General features: G+C 40.9%; 1 protein-coding gene across 1 annotated transcript in view; it reads left to right on the top strand.

Annotated features, from left to right (window-relative positions):
- The window catches only part of LOC139530232 (calcium-dependent secretion activator 2-like), a 250,472-nt gene that overhangs the window by 127,920 nt on the left and 105,650 nt on the right, over positions 1-16,902 (top strand). The gene's annotated exons all lie outside the window — the stretch shown is intronic.

Raw genomic sequence — 16,902 nt, 5'->3', positions numbered from 1 at the left:
TGATATTTGAAACATTGAGGGAATTATAGACAACCCACATATCCTTAGAATATTTAGAGACCACTGTAATTATTTAAAATAGTTTTAGGGACGAAATTTCAGTGGGGGGTGGGGCTGGTCCATCTCAAAGTGTTATAAAAAAAATGCACCCCCCTCCCCAACGTTAATAATATTTTCACATGACCCTCCCCTTGTACTGTAAAATATATCGAACAACCTCCCCCCTCATAGAATTAACTCAGATAATGTTTACGACCACAAATAACAATAACTGTAGCGACCCTGTGTTTCTAAATGTGTATATCGACTTTGCCACTTCAGCATGCTTTTGTGGCACAGTCGATGCCACGCAAGGCTACAGGCCACAAGGTTGAGGGTTCACCGACCACCACGGACGAGCTCAGTCTCCCTGCCTGTTTCATTACACAACAATCAGAGCCGGCTGCAGACAATGATCAGCTAGGGGGAAATCATATTCCCAACATTTTTGATGCCATATTTATAAATATATAAAATATAGTACCAGTCAAAGTTTGGACACACCTACTCATTCCATTTTTGAATTTTTTACTATTTTCTACATTGTAGAATAATAGTGAAGACATCAAAACTATGAAATAACACATATGGAATCATGTATTACCCAAAAAAGTGTTAAACAAATCAAAATATTTTCTATATTTGAGATTCTTCAAAGTAGCCACCCGTTGCCCAGCTTTGCACACTCTTGGCATTCTCTCAACCAGCTTCATGAGGTAGTCACCTGGAATGGATTTCAATTAACAGGTGTTCCTTGTTAAAAGTGAATTTGTGGAATTTCTTTCCTTCTTAATGCATTTGAGCCAATCAGTTGTGTTGTGACAAGGTAGGGATGGTATACAGAAGATAGCCCTATTTGGTAAAAGACTTAAGGTCAGTCAATACGGAACATTTCAAGAACCTTTTGGTTGGTCAAGTGCAGTCGCAAAAACCATCAAGCACTATGATGAAACTGACTCTCATAAGGACCGCCACAGGAAAGGAAGACCCAGAGTTACCTCTTCTGCAAAAGATAGTCACAGAGTTCAAGTAACAGACACATCTCCACTTCAACTTTTCAGAGGAGACTGCGTGAATCAGGTCTACGTGGTTGAATTGCTGCAAAGAAACCATTACTAATGGACACCGATAATAAGAAGAGACTTGCTTGGGCGGATTATATCCGCATGTGTGGTTCTCACCATGAAGCATAGAGGAGGAGGTGTGGGGGTGTGTTGCTGGTGACAATGTCAGTGATTTATATAGAATTCAAGGCACACTTAACCAGCATGGCTACCACATCATTCTGTATCAATATGCCATCCCATCTGGTTTGCGCTTAGTGGGACTATCATTTGTTTTTCAACGGGACAATGACCCAAAACACACCTCAAGGCTGTGTAAAGGCTATTTGACCAATAAGGAGAGGGATGGAGTGCAGCATCAGATGACATGGCCTCCACAATCAACCGACTCAATTTGCGATATTTTGGGATGAGTTGGACCACAGAGGGAAGGAAAAGCAGCCAACACATGCTCAGCAAAATGTGGGAACTCATTCAAGACTGTTGGATAAGCATTCCAGGTGAAGCTGGTTGAGAGAATGCGAAGAGTGTGCAAAGCTGTCATCAAGGCAAAGGGTGGCTACTTTGAAGAATCTCAAATATGAAATATGTTTTTATATGTTTAACAATATTTTTGGTTACTACATGATTCCATATCTTATTCATAGTTTTGATGTCTTCACTATTATTGCAAAGTGTACAACACCTACCTCTGCAACATCTATCAGAGGTCAGAATATAGAGATTGTAGAGGAATACAAATACCTGGGTGTCCTCTTGGACAATAAGCTTCAGTGGAGTAAATGTACAGACCTGATCTACAAAAAGAGCCGACAGAGACTGTGCTTTCTCAAAAAGCTGGAATCTTTTAATGTAGACTGTACTACTGACTCTGTTTTACAAATCTTTCATTGAGAGTATTTTAACTTTTTGTATTGTTTGTTGGTTTGGCAATGCCACTGTCAGCCAGAGAAATATGCTGAGAAGGATTATCACCACAGCAAGCAAGGTACTTGAAGTCAAACAGACAGGCCTGGATGAGATCTTTAAGGTCAGGGCACTCCACAAGGCTCACAAAATAATTTTAGACCCAAGCCACCCTCTGTACCCGAACTTTGAACTACTCCCCTCTGGGCACAGGTATAGGGCACCCCTCAGCAGGAAAAACAGAACAAGACAATAATTTCTGCCAGGTGTGATATCCCTCCTAAATAGCTTGGTCTAATGTTCCTATCGACTCAGTAAGGCCAGCAGGCTAGTCTTTTTTTCTTTCATTTAAAAGAAAAATGTTTTATTGGTATGTAACTGTTATGAAAGTTCTATTGTTTTGTATTTAAACACCACTTTAAACGTGTACATGACACTACAACAACATTTCCCCATGGGGAGAATAAAGTCAGTAATTTTCCACCAACAGGTTTCTGTACCGATGCACCACACTACCAATAATCAGTGCATTCTGACTTCGGGCACTTCAATATCATGGTTTGCGTTTCCAACACGACAATAAATAAACTATGTCTAGTATGTCACACTTTTTGGTGTTTTGAAACAGATGTCTCTTTCCCGTCATCAATTGGCCACTGCACAGTTTGGATTGATTGATTGGTTGCTAGATTTTTATTTGTCGGAAAAAACAATACATATACAAAGATTTTTTAAAGGGATGAGAATTGCACAATAAAGTCGGGGACTTATGTCCATCGTGGTCCCTATTTTTTTAACATAAATACACATACAATTACATAAATACAGACACATTACAGAGATAGAGACGGAAAAATGCTCAACCTCCAGATGAGTATGAGAGGGAAGTTTTAAGTACAATTCTTACAAGCTTGTTTGGCTGGTAGCTTATTCTTTAGATGCCTGGGGCTGCTGGTGAACCATGATGTGCAGGCATAATCAAAGTGACACTGGACAAGCGCACTTGAGACTTTATGGTGTCTGTAGCTAGGTTTCCATTGAATTGACGACAGATTTTTGTGTGAATATTCAAAAATCTTAATTAAAAACAATATACAATTTCAGAGTTTCCTTCAGTAGAATTTGGCGCTGGACAACATGACAGTGAAGATTTTAATTTACCGGACATTTGAGAAATTTCAGATCCAACATGGCGCAGCCAGCGCCATCAATAAACAAGGGATATTGGACATTTTATGTGTCCTTAAAAACAGCCTATAACAAATGACATAAACACTATTCCTTGTGTTTCGATGTGTAGAATATGCAAAACTTTATAGCCTATTTTAATTTTTTATTTCACCTTTATTTAACCAGGTAGGCCAGTTGAGAACAAGTTCTCATTTACAACTACGACCTGGCCAAGATAAAGCAAAGCAGTGCGACAAAAATAACAACACAGATTTACACATGGGATAAACAAACGTACAGTCAATAACACAATAGAGAAATCTGTACACGTTGTGTGCAAATGAAGTAAGGAGGTAAAGCAATAAATAGGCCAACAGTGGCGAAGTAATTCCAATTTAGAAATTTACACTGGAGTGAAATATGTGCAGATGAGGATGTGCAAGTAGAAATACTGGTGTGCAAAAGAGCAGAAAAACAAATATGCGGATGAGGTAGGTAGTTGGTTGGATGGGCTATTTACAGATGGGCTGTGTACAGCTGCAGCGATTGGTAAGCTGCTCTGACAGATGACACTTAAAGTTAGTGAGGGAGATACACAAGTCTTCAACTTCAGTGATTTTTGCAATTCATTCCAGTCATTGGCAGCAGAGAACTGGAAGGAAAGGCGGCCAAAGAGGAGATGGCTTTGGGGATGACCAGTGAAATATACCTGCTGGAGCGTGTGCTACGGGTGGGTGTTGCTATGGTGACCATTGAGTTGAGATAAGGCGGAGCTATACCTAGCAAAGACTTATAGATAACCTGGAGCCAGTGGGTTTGGCGATGAATATGTAGCGAGGATCAGCCAACGAGAGCATACAGGTCTCAGTGGTGGGTGGTATATGTGGCTTTGGTGACAAAACAGATGGCACTGTGATAGACTGCATCCATTTTGTGGAGGAGTGTTGGAGGCTAATTTGTAAATGGCATTGCCGAAGTCAAGGATCGGTAGGATAGTCAGTTTTACGAGGGTAAGTTTGGCAGCATGACAAAGCATGAAGGAGGCTGATTCTAGATCTAACTTTGGATTGGAGATGCTTAATGTGAGTCTGGAAGGAGAGTTTACAGTCTAGCCAGACACCTAGGTATTTATAGTTGTCGGGCGGGTGGGTGCGGGGCAGCGATCGGTTTAAGACCATGCATTTAGTTTTACTAGCATTTAAGAGCAGTTGAAGGCCACTGAAGGAGTGTTGTATGGCGTTGAAGCTCATCTGGAGGTTTGTTAACACAGTGTCCTAAGAAGGGCCAGATGTATACAGAATGGTGTCGTCTGCGTAGAGGTGGATTAGGGAATCACCCGCAGCAAGAGCGACGACATTGATATATACAGAGAAGAGAATCGGCCCGAGAATTGAACCCTGTGGCACCCCCATAGACACCGCCAGAGGTCCGGACAACAGGCCCTCCGATTTGACACACTGAACTCTATCTGAGAAGTAGTTAGTAAACCAGGCGAGGCAGTCATTGTGGGATGGAGGGGAGGGGTTTGGCTACTTTCTTAAAACAATAATTGTCAACCGCACGGTTCAGCTGTCAGAGATTTGAGCACTAAATGTATCAGGGCATAGCATGCATAGGCCGATAGGCTTAGGTGTCCACTGAATGATATTAATATCAAAATAAATCAAACAAATTTATATACAGTACTGTGCAAAAGTTTTAGGCAGGTGTGAAAAATGCTGTAAAGTAAGAATGCTTTCAAAAATAGACATGTTAATAGATGATAAAACCTTTGCACAGTCAGTACTGTGTGTGTGTGTTTCATAGTTTTGATATCTTCACTATTATTCTACAATGTAGAAAATAATAGTTTTGATATCATAGTTGTGGCTACTTTTAAGAATCTCAATTATAAAATATATTTTGTTCTGTTTAATTGTTTTTGGTGACTACATGATTCCATATGTGTTATTTCATAGTTTTGATATCTTCACTATTATTCTACAATGTAGAAAATAATCAAAATAAAGAAAAACCCTTGAATGAGTAGGTGTTCTAAAACTTTTGACTGGTTGTGTGTGTGTGTGTGTGTGTGTGTGTATGTGTGTGTACACACCTACTCATTCAAGGGTTTTTCTTTATTTTGATTATTTTCTACATTGTAGAATAATAGTGAAGATATCAAAACTATGAAATAACACATATGGAATCATGTAGTCACCAAAAACAATTAAACAGAACAAAATATATTTTATAATTGAGATTCTTAAAAGTAGCCACCCCTGGCCTTGATGACAGCTTTGCACACTTGGCATTCTCTCAACCACCTTCATTAGGTAGTCACCTGGAATGTTTTTCCAACAGTCTTGAAGGAGTTCCCACATATGCTGAGCACTTCTTGCCTGCTTTTCCTTTACTCTGCGGTCCAACTCATCCCAAACCATCTCAATTGGGTTGTGGTCGGGTGATTGTGGAGGCCAGGTCATCTGATTCAGCACTCCATCACTCTCCTTATTGGTCAAATAGCCCTTACACAGCCTGGAGGTGTGTTTTGGTTCATTGTCCTGTTGAAAAACAAATGATAGTCCCACTAAGCGCAAACCAGATGGGATGGCGTATTACTGCAGAATGCTGTGGTAGCCAATGCTGGTTAAGTGTGCCTTGAATTCTAAAGAAATCACTGACATTGTCACCAGCAAAGCATCCCCACACCATCACACTTCCACCTCCATGCTTCACAGTGGAAACCACACATGCAGAGATCATCCGTTCACCTACTCTGCGTCTCACAAAGACATGGCGGTTGGAACCAAAAATTGCAAATTTGTACTCATCAGACCAAAGGACAGATTTCCACCGGTCTAATGTCAATTGCTCATATTTCTTGGCTTAAGCAAGTCTCTTATTATTATTGGTGTTCTTTAGTAGTGGTTTCTTTGCATCAATTCGACCATGAATGCTTGATTCACGCAGTCTCCTCTGAACAGTTGATGTTGAGATGTGTCTGTTACTTGAACTCTGAGAAGCATTTATTTGGGCTGCAATCTGAGGTGCACTTAATTGCTGATTTCTGAGGCTGGTAACTCTAATGAACTTGTCCTCTGCAGCAGAGGTAACTCTGGGTCTTCCTTTCCTGTTGAAATTTTCCGTATTGACTGACCTTCAAGTCTTAAAGTAATGATGATTCTCTTTGCTTATTTGAGCTGTTCTTGCCATTATATGGACTTAGCCTTATTTGGTAAAAGACCATCTTCTGTATACCAACCCGACCTTGTCACAACCCAACTGATTGGCTTAAACGCATTAAGAAGGAAAGAAATTCCACAAATTCACTTTTAACAAGGGACACCTGTTAATTGACGACCTAATGAAGCTGGTTCAGAGAATGCCAAGCATGTGCAAAGCTGTCATCAAGGCAAAAGGTGTCTACTTTGAAGAATCTCTAATATAAGATATATTTTGATTTGTTTAACACTTTTTGGGTTACTACATGATTCCATATGTGTTATTTCATCGTCTACAATGTAGAAAATAGTAAAAATAAAGAAAAACCCTTGAATGAGTAGCTTTTGGTACTGTATATATAATGCCTATATAAAGGAAGAGAAGCTTAGGCCTATCCCGAGAGTTATAGAGATATACAGGTGGCATGCTACGACACTGACATGTATTTCTTTATATCAGATGGCTACTGCCTCTGCTATACAGATATAGACGTACAGAAGGATGGTATTTCGTAATTCAAATATTTCGTATAAAGATTAACATTATGTTGTTTGATTATAGGAGTAACTCTGGAAGGCCTGAAACGGTCTTTCTCACCTCAAGTTCAACTGTTGGAGTCATTTGGAGCACCGGGGTGCTGCCTTCATATCACAGGTCTGCAGTAGCTGAAGCTTAATAATAGCCACACCATACCAAACCTTCACCAACATTTCTAAACTTTATTAGGGTAATATCAAAAGTAAGTCAAGCATTGTTTATAGGGAAAATACGAGCAGAATAGCAAATGTAAACCAGTGAAAAAAATGCACTACCCTCCCCTGTACCCATCATTTAAAAAAACGCAACCCTCCCCAAAGCAACAAAAAAAATGTTTGACAACCATCCCCTATTTTGGACCACCCCTCCACCAGTAAACTTTGATCTGTCCCATAGAAGAATGCCTTAATTGTTTAAAATGTTTCAACCAGCTGCTACATGGCATTGGTAACCATGCATGATGTCAACATAAATGTTTGTATATTGATGTGTAGAATAAATAAGCCATTTCAAAATCAAAAGCAAATGTATTTATATAGCCCTTCTTACATCAGCTGATATATCAAAGTGCTGTACAGAAACCCAGCCTAAAACCCCAAAACAGCAAGCAATGCAGGTGTAGAAGCACGGTGGCTAGGAAAAACTCCATAGAAAGCCCAAAACCTAGGAAGAAACCTAGAGAGGAACCAGGCTATGAGGGGTGGCCAGTTCTCTTCTGGCTGTGCCGGGTGGAGATTATAACAGAACATGGCCAAGATGTTCATAAATGACCAGCATGGTCAAATTATAGTAATGACAGTGAACAGGTCAGAGTTCCATAGCCGCAGGCAGAACAGTTGAAACTGGAGCAGCAGCACGGCCAGGTGGACTGGGGACAACAGAGTCATCATGCCAGGTAGTCCTGAGGCATGGTCCTAGGGCTCAGGTCCTCCGAGAGAGAAAGAGAGAATTAGAGAGAGCATACTTAAATTCACACAGGACACCAGATAAGACAGGAGAAATACTCCAGATATAACAGACTGACCCTAGCCCCCCGACACAAACTACTGCAGCATAAATACTGGAGGCTGAGACAGGAGGGGTCAGGAGACACTGTGGCCCCATCTGATGATACCCCCGGACAGGGCCAAACAGGCAGGATATAACCCCACCCACTTTGCCAAAGCACAGCCCCCACACCACTAGAGGGATATCTTCAACCACCAACTTAACATCCTGAGACAAGGCCGAGTATAGCCCACAAAGATCTCCGCCACGGCACAACCCAAGGGGGGGCGCAAACCCAGACAGGAAGACCACGTCAGTGACTCAACCCACTCAAGTGACGCACCCCTCCTAAGGACGGCATGGAAGAGCACCAGTAAGCCAGTGACTCAGCCCATGAAATAGGGTTAGAGGCAGAGAATCCCAGTGGAGAGAGGGGAACCGGCTATGCAGAGACAGTAAGGGCGGTTCGCTGCTCCAGTGCCTTTCCGTTCACCGTCACACTCCTGGGCCAGACTACACTCAATCATAGGACCTACTGAAGAGATGAGTCTTCAATAAAGACTTAAAGGTTGAGACCGAGTCTGCGTCTCTCACATGGGTAGGCAGACCATTCCATAAAAATGGAGCTCTATAGGAGAAAGCCCTGACTCCAGCTGTTTGCTTAGAAATTCTAGTGACAATTAGGAGACCTGCGTCTCGTGACCATAGCGTACGTGTAGGTATGTACGGCAGGACCAAATCGGAAAGATAGATAGGAGCAAGCCCATGTAATGCTTTGTAGGTTAGCAGTAAAACCTTGATATCAGCCCTTGCCTTAACAGGAAGCCAGTGTAGGGAGGCTAACACTGGAGTAATATGATCAAATGTTTTGGTTCTAGTCAGGATTCTAGCAGCCGTATTTAGCACTAACTGAAGTTTATTTAGTGCTTTATCCGGGTAGCCGGAAAGTAGAGCATTGCAGTAGTCTAACCTAGAAGTAACAAAAGCATGGATACATTTTTCTGCATCAATTTTGGACAGAAAATTTCTGATTTTTGCAATGTTACGTAGATGGAAAAAAGCTGTCCTTGTAACAATCTTGATATGTTCGTCAAAAGAGAGATCAGGGTCCAGAGTAACGCCGAGGTCCTTCACAGTTTTATTTGAGACAACTGTACAACCATAATAATGCATTATGGTTTTAAGGAGGTAGCATTGAATTGGGTACAGTCATATCTAACTGACAGGAAACAGTCCACATATATCAATGGTTCATTTTCTTCCCCTCGTGTTAAACTGTGGAATACCGCAGGACAGCTGCCTTGGGCCACTTCTCTATTTAATATATACCAACGACCTTCCCTAAGCCTTAGCTGAAACTCAAGCTACTATATTTGCAGATGATACTACAATTTATGCAGCAAGACAATCGGTTCAACAGGTACAGCAAGCTTTACAAGGAGATTTGGAGAATTTTAGGGAGTGGGTTTGCCAAAACAAACTTGTTTTAAACACCAAGAAAATCAAAGTTATGTTGGTCTGTTCCACTAGGAAAAGGCCAAAACAGCATGGGATACAATTTAGTATGGGAGGAGTACAAATTGAAACCAAACTATTGGGAGTGCAACTAGACAACTGCTTATCATGGTCGTCTCAAATAACTAATCTATGTAAAAAAAAATAAAAAAAACAGCATGCATAATCAGAAGGATAGCTAAATATTTACCGGGGAAAATTATTCAGCAAATAACACAAGCATTAATTGAGAGTCAGGTGAACTACTGTTCTGTGGTCTGGGGAAATGCATCATCAAGTAAAGTTAGGAGGCTGCAGAATGTACAGAACAAAGCAGCAAGGATTGTTTTAAGGTGGAGATATGGTTCTTCTGTTGCAGTCATGCGCAATGTTCTTGGTTGGTCATCAATCGATAAGATAATTGAAAGATATTATTTTCTTATTTTATTTCATAATATACATCATTTAAAACGGTCAAGTTCTATTCACAACGGTATTCAGTTGGTAAGAGACAGACATTCCGTAAATACTAGGAATAGATTGTCCACCATCTATGCGTTGTCTAGACAGAAAAGAGAAATAGGCATAAGAACATTTTGATTTAGAGCAATAAAGAAATGGAATAAATTAACTGAGCAAACCAGAAACCTTTCAATATATACATTTAAACATTATTTTAAAACGATTTAAATATAATACATAGAAATGTTGTGGGACTAGAGTAGATGAAGAATCAATATTTTTTTAGATTAAGTATTTATTGGGTCATTATGTTAGTATATTATGTATGTTTGTAATAGTGTGTTATATGTGGAAATCTGTTTATAAATTGTATTTTAATGTTTAAGGACTCTTGGAAGATTAGTCCAAATGGGGACTAAAAGAGATCCAAATAAAATCAAGATTAATTGTCAGATTCAACAGAAGATCTCTTTGTTTCTTGGGACCTAGAACAAGCATCTCTGTTTTGTCCGAGTTTAAAAGTAGAACGTTTTCAGCCATCCACTTCCTTATGTCTGAAACACAGGCTTCTAGCGAGGGCATTTTTGGGGCTTCACCATGTTTCATTGAAATGTACAGCTGTGTGTCATCCTCATAGCAGTGAAAGTAAACATTATGTTTTCGAATGACATCCCCAAGAGGTAAAATATATAGTGAAAACAATAGTGCTCCTAAAATGGAACCTTGAGGAACACCAACATTTACAGTTGATTTGTCAGAGGACAAACCATTCACAGAGACAAACTGATATCTTTCCGACAGATAAGATCTAAACCAGGCCAGAACTTGTCCGTGTAGATTTGGGTTTCCAATCTCTCCAAAAGAATGTGGTGATCGATGGTATCAAAAGCAGCACTAAGGTCTAGGAGCACGAGGACAGATGCAGAGCCTCGGTCTGACGCCGTTAAAAGGTAATTTACCACCTTCACAAGTGCAGTCTCAGTGCTATGATGGGGTCTAAAACCAGACTGAAGCATTTCGTATACATGTTTGTCTTCAGGAAGGCAGTGAGTTGCTGCGCAACAGCTTTTTCTAACATTTTTGAGAGGAATGGGAGATTCGATATAGGCCGATAGTTTTTTATATTTTAGGGTCAAGGTTTGGCTTTTTCAAGAGAGGCTTTATTACTGCCACTTTTACTGAGTTTGGTACACATCCGGTGGATAGAGAGTCGTTTATTATGTTCAACATAGGAGGGCCAAGCACAAGAAGCAGCTCTTTCAGTAGTTTAGTTGGAATATGGTCCAGTATGCAGCTTGAAGGTTTAGAGGCCATGATTATTTTCATCATTGTGTCAAGAGATTTAGTACTAAAACACTTAAATGTGTCTCCCTTAATCCTAGGTCCTGGCAGAGTTGTGCAGACTCAGGACAACTGAGCTTTGGAGGAATACGCAGATTTACAGAGGAGTCCGTAATTTGCTTTCTAATAATCATGATCTTTTCCTTAAAGAAGTTCATGAATTTATTACTGCTGAATTGAAAGCCTTCCTCTCTTGGGGAATGATGCTTTTTAGTTTGCTTTGCGACAGTATCAAAAAGACATTTCGGATTGATCTTATATTCCTCAATTAGGTTGGAAAAATAGGATGATCGAGTAGCAGTGAGGGCTCTTCGATACTGCACGGTACTGTCTTTCCAAGCTTGTCAGAAGACTTCCAGTTTGGTGTGGCGCCATTTCCGTTCCAATTTTCTGGAATCTTGCTTCAGAGCTCGGGTATTTTCTGTATACCAGGGAGATAGTTTTTTATGACAAATGTTTTTAGGGGAGCGACTGCATCTAGGGTATTGCGCAAGGTTAAATTGAGTTCCTCAGTTAGGTGGTAACTGATTTTTGTCCTCTGACGTCCTTGGGTAGGCAGAGGGAGTCTGGAAGGGCATCAAGGAATCTTTGGGTTGTCTGAGAATTTATAGCACGACTTTTGATGCTCCTTGGTTGGGGTCTGAGTGGGTCTGTGGACTTTTCCATGTGAATATTAAAGTCACCAAAAATTAGAACATTATCTGCTATGACTACAAGGTCCGATAGGAATTCAGGGAACTCAGTGAGGAACGCTGTATATGGCCCAGGAGGCCTGTAAACAGTAGCTATAATAAAGTGATTGAGTAGGCTTCATAGATTTCATGACTCGAAAATTTGCTATCGTAAATGTTAGCAACACCTCCGCCTTTGCGGGATGTGCGGGGGATATGGTCACTAATGTAACCAGGAGGTGAGGCCTCATTTAACACAGTAAATTCATCAGGCTTAAGCCATGTTTCAGTCAGGCCAATCACATCAAGATTATGATCAGTGATTAGTTCATTGACTCTAACTCCCTTGGAAGTGAGGGATCTAACATTAAGTAGCCCTATTTTGAGATGTGAGGTATCACGATCTCTTTCAATAATGGCAGGAATGGAGTAGGTCTTTATTCTAGTGAGATTGCTAAGGCGAACACCGCCATGTTTAGTTTTGCCCAACCTAGGTCGAGGCACAGACACGGTCTCAATGGGGATAGCTGAGCTGACTACACTGACTGTGCTAGTGGCTGACTCCACTAAGATGGCAGGCTGGCTAACAGCCTGCTGCCTGACCTGCACCCTATTTCATTGTGGAGCTAAGGGAGTTAGAGCCCTGTCTATGTTCGTAGATAAGATGAGAGCACCCCTCCAGCTAGGATGGATTCCGTCACTCCTCAACAGCCCAGGCTTGGTCCTGTTTGTGGGTGAGTCCCAGAAAGAGGGCCAATTATCTACAAATTCTATCTTTTGGGAGGGGCAGAAAACAGTTTTCAACCAGCGATTGAGTTGTGAGACTCTGCTGTAGAGCTCATCACTCCCCCTTACTGGGAGGGGGCCAGAGACAATTACTCGATGCCGACACATCTTTCTCGCTGATTTACACGCTGAAGTTATGTTGTGCTTGGTGACCTCTGACTGTTTCATCCTAATATCGTTGGTGCCGACGTGGATAACAATATCCCTATACTCTCTACACTCGCCAGTTTTAGCCAGCACCATCTTCAGATTAGCCTTAACGTCGGTTGCCCTGCCCCCTGGTAAACAGTGTATGATCGCTGGATGATTCGTTTTAAGTCTAATACTGCGGGTAATGGAGTCGCCAATGACTAGGGTTTTCAATTTGTCATAGCTAATGGTGGGAGCCTTCGGCGTCTCAGACCCCGTAACGGGAGGAGTAGAGACCAGAGAAGGCTCGGCCTCAGACTCCGACTCGCTGCTTTATGGGGAGAACCGGTTGAAAGTTTCTGTCTGCTGAATGAGCGACACTGGTTGAGCATTCCTACAGCATTTCCCTCCAGAAGCCATGAGAAAGTTGTCTTGCTGCGGGGACCGTGCGAGGGGATTTATACTACTATCTGTACTTTCTGGTGGCACAGACACTGTTTCATCCTTTCCTACACTGAAATAACCCTTGCCTAACGATTGCGTGTGAAGCTGGGCTTACAACACAGCTATCTTCGCCGTAAGGCGATCGTTCTCCTGTATATTTTGAGTACAGCGACTGCAATTAGAAGGCATCATGTTAATGTTACTACTTAGCTTCGGCTGTTGGAGGTCTTGACGAATCATGTCCAGATAAAGCATCCGGAGTGAAAAAATTGAGTGAAGGAAAAACAAAAAATATAAACGGTAATTAAAAAGTAAAAACCGTAAAGTTGTCAGGTAGCAAAGTAAGGTTAGCAACAAAACGCACAGCAGCACGTAAACAAGTCTGCAAGTTGTGACCGGAAAGGACAGCCTACAGCCTACTTTCTTTATTTCAAATTCAATTCAAGTTATGCTTCCTGTGGGGTGTGACCAATGCAATTCAAATTCCAAAATTCAATTGGAATTAAAGATCAATTCACAACTCAATTCAGAATTGACCACAACCCTGATATACAGTACATACATACACAGAGGAGCGCTTTCATGCTCGCTCTGTCTCCTCTCTCTTTCTCTCTACTCTTCACTTAAAACAAAGTTGTGATTTATGGTCATTCAGCCCATTTACTCTCTCTCCCTCTGTGTCTGCCTTCCTCCCCATCTCTGTCTACCTCCTTGCTCACCTCTCCTATCTATGTCTCTCGATCCCTCTCTTCATCCTCTCTCACACTCTTTCAATTCACTAAGTCGGAAAGAGTTAAGATCTCTTGCTCTCCTCTTCTCCCACCCCTCCCTTTTCTCAGTCCCTTGCATTCAGACACCCCCTCCTTTTTCTGCCTCTCTCTCTGTCTCTCTCTCTCTCTCTTCACCTCCTTTATTTCTCTTTGGGTACAAATGTGTGAGTGAATGGGCTCCATCCACTCTGGTCTTACTGTTGTTGTTCCTGTGTTTTTCTCCCCCCTCTCACTCTCAATTTAAATTATATTTAATTTGCTTTATTGGCATGACGTAACAATGTACATATTGTCAAAGCGCGTACTGTACATTGATACATTTACAATATTAACATAATTAAAATAATAATAATCCATATTGTCAATGGGACAATCAGTAACAACAATAATCAAGGGTAAAAATAACCATGCAGTCGGCAATAACAATGGCATAGAGGACATGTGCAGGTTGGTTGGTCTGTCAGACACTGTCCCTCATTTTATGGCAGGCAGCAATGTAGTGCGCTGCCAACCCACAGCTCCCTGCGTCTTCCCCCAACAGAACGGGTAGCCTATTTTCATCAGAGAGTCTTTGAAAACTTAAATAAGGGTTTCAAATTTGGGGAAATGACACATTTCTAATTGTTTTATATATATTTTAAAGTTTTGTCAGGAAATGCAGCTCTGTCTCAGGTTCTGCTGTGATTGCACAACCTTTCTTCTACAGAGAGCCAGGTTTTCCTGTATCTACCTTTCTCAATGGCAAACCTGTGCTCAGAAAAACCTTGACAAAGTACAGACTCTCAAAGGTTTTGATCAGTAACCATGTTCAAATAGTTTGCCATGGTGTACTGTTGATTTAGGGCCAGATAGCACTGCATTGTGCTTTGTTCTTGTTTGCCAATAAGTAATGTAGTTTTGTTTTGACTGTGTTGTAATTTGGTGCTCTGGTCCTGAGGCTTTAGTGTGTTAGTTAAACAGGTTTGTGAACTCAGCCCCAGGACCAGCTGGATGAGGGGATTCTTTTTTGTTTGTTGCTCAGCTCTTGTAGTTTTCCCCCAGACATGTAGAAGAATCTTACAAAATGTCTCTGTCTGTCTGTTTGTCTGTTTGTCTGTCTGTCTGTCTGTCTGTCTGTCTGTCTGTCTGTCTGTCGCAGTGGTCTAAGGCACTGCACCTCAGTGCTTGAGGCGTCACTACAGTCATTGTAAATAAGAATGTGTTCTTAACTGACTTGCCTAGTTAAATAAAGGTTCAATTTGAATAAAACAATCTCTACTGGTGTTAAGAGCCTTTTGAAGGGGGCCGAGGGGCTACTAATAATGACCGGAAGACAATGGAGTCAGGACAGACACCACCAGGGTGTATGTGCGTGTGTGTTTTTGGCTAAGGGGATTGTGTGGACATTGAGAAAGCTTGAGAATGTAAAACGTGCATAGTACTTCGCAACATCTAGGTGCAGTTCTAACAAATGTCCACACAGGTGCATTGTTACTCCAAAACTTGAAGTAGCTGCAGGGTTGATGTTGCAGCCTGTTTCTTTAGTTATTGTCCAGTTTTAGTCTTTTTCAATACCTATTTACTTACTTATCTGAATGTTCAAATAATTAATATACTGTCTTTAACATTTTAAACAATTGGGAAGATTGGTAGATGGTAACTATTAGGACAAATCTGAAAAAATGCTTGATTGAATACAATTTTACCTCACTTTAATTTATTTGTTTCTTTTTTATCTAGAGATCTCTGACCATTCTTGATAGAAAATACTGCCCTGTAAGCCCGTCTAGTTGCCTTGTTATCCCTTTTGATTATAACCTTCTTTTAATGTAAACTTAAACTCCTTTTGACAATGTCATTTCTGAAGATATTTTGTTTATCACTTATTATGTTTTATTTGGTTCACCCTAGCAATCTCCATCAATGGCTCTCTTTGCCCTGGTAAGCACTTGCTTTTCTCATACAAGTGACAGTTTAATCTACTGTGGCTGCTCTCTCTTTGTTGAGTTAATTTGATTAATTAAAAAATTGCCTAAGCGTTGCTTGAATATATGTAACTGCTGTTCTAATTTTGTATAGACTAGACCTACATGAAAACATAAATGCGTGTACTTGGCTTTAGGAAGTGCATGATCAGCATGCATTGTATCAAGGACAGAAAATGTTCCTGCGGCCGCGTGTTTATTGGTCCGCACCTCTGGGGTCGCAAATGGGATCATGAGTGGCTGAAAGGTGTTTGAGTAGGAACAGAAAATAATTCTCACAAGTGGATGATTACTTCTGCCACATGTTAACCCAACTCCCGGAGAATGGCCCAGACTTTCAGATCCGCATTCACGAGGGCTCCCAACCTGGACTGGAGGCCTTTTCGTAAAGGGCAGCCCCTCTCCTCGTTATAGTGTTTTCACAATCTATGGATTTCCCCCTTCCACTTTCCCATATCCCACACGTGTTATTCCCCATTGTTTGACTTCCCTGAATTGGCGATTTGATTATGGAGCTTCCAGATTTTAATCATTCGATTTCTGACAATGGTAAAGTTTTCCAAGGGAAGAGACTCAGAGAGAACATTTGCTTGGTTGTGTCATGGCCGTAATTATTATCAATCACGAGGCAATATGCTTCTACAATTTGCCCTATCACAGTTGGTATTTGCAATTCATAAATTAGGCCTACCCTTTGTCACAATATTTGCAGCATAAACCTCAATAAAATGTTGTAAACCTATAATTTCTCACTGTGCTGGTAATAATGTATTTTTTTATAAGAACATTTCTTATGTTCTCAGTGAATGATAAAATAGTCTATATTCTTGGAAATAATTTTGTAAAAGAGCTGCTCATTGACTCCACGATGACCCAAAAATGTAGCATATACTGGAGCTGTGTCTTGTTGTGTCATTTTTAGATGCAACTCGTG

The sequence above is a fragment of the Salvelinus alpinus genome, chromosome 9 (assembly GCF_045679555.1).
Source record: "Salvelinus alpinus chromosome 9, SLU_Salpinus.1, whole genome shotgun sequence".
Taxonomy (NCBI): Eukaryota; Metazoa; Chordata; class Actinopteri; order Salmoniformes; family Salmonidae; genus Salvelinus; species Salvelinus alpinus.
The sequence above is the reverse complement of the archived record's forward strand: the minus strand, read 5'-3'. Positions and strand labels throughout refer to the sequence as shown.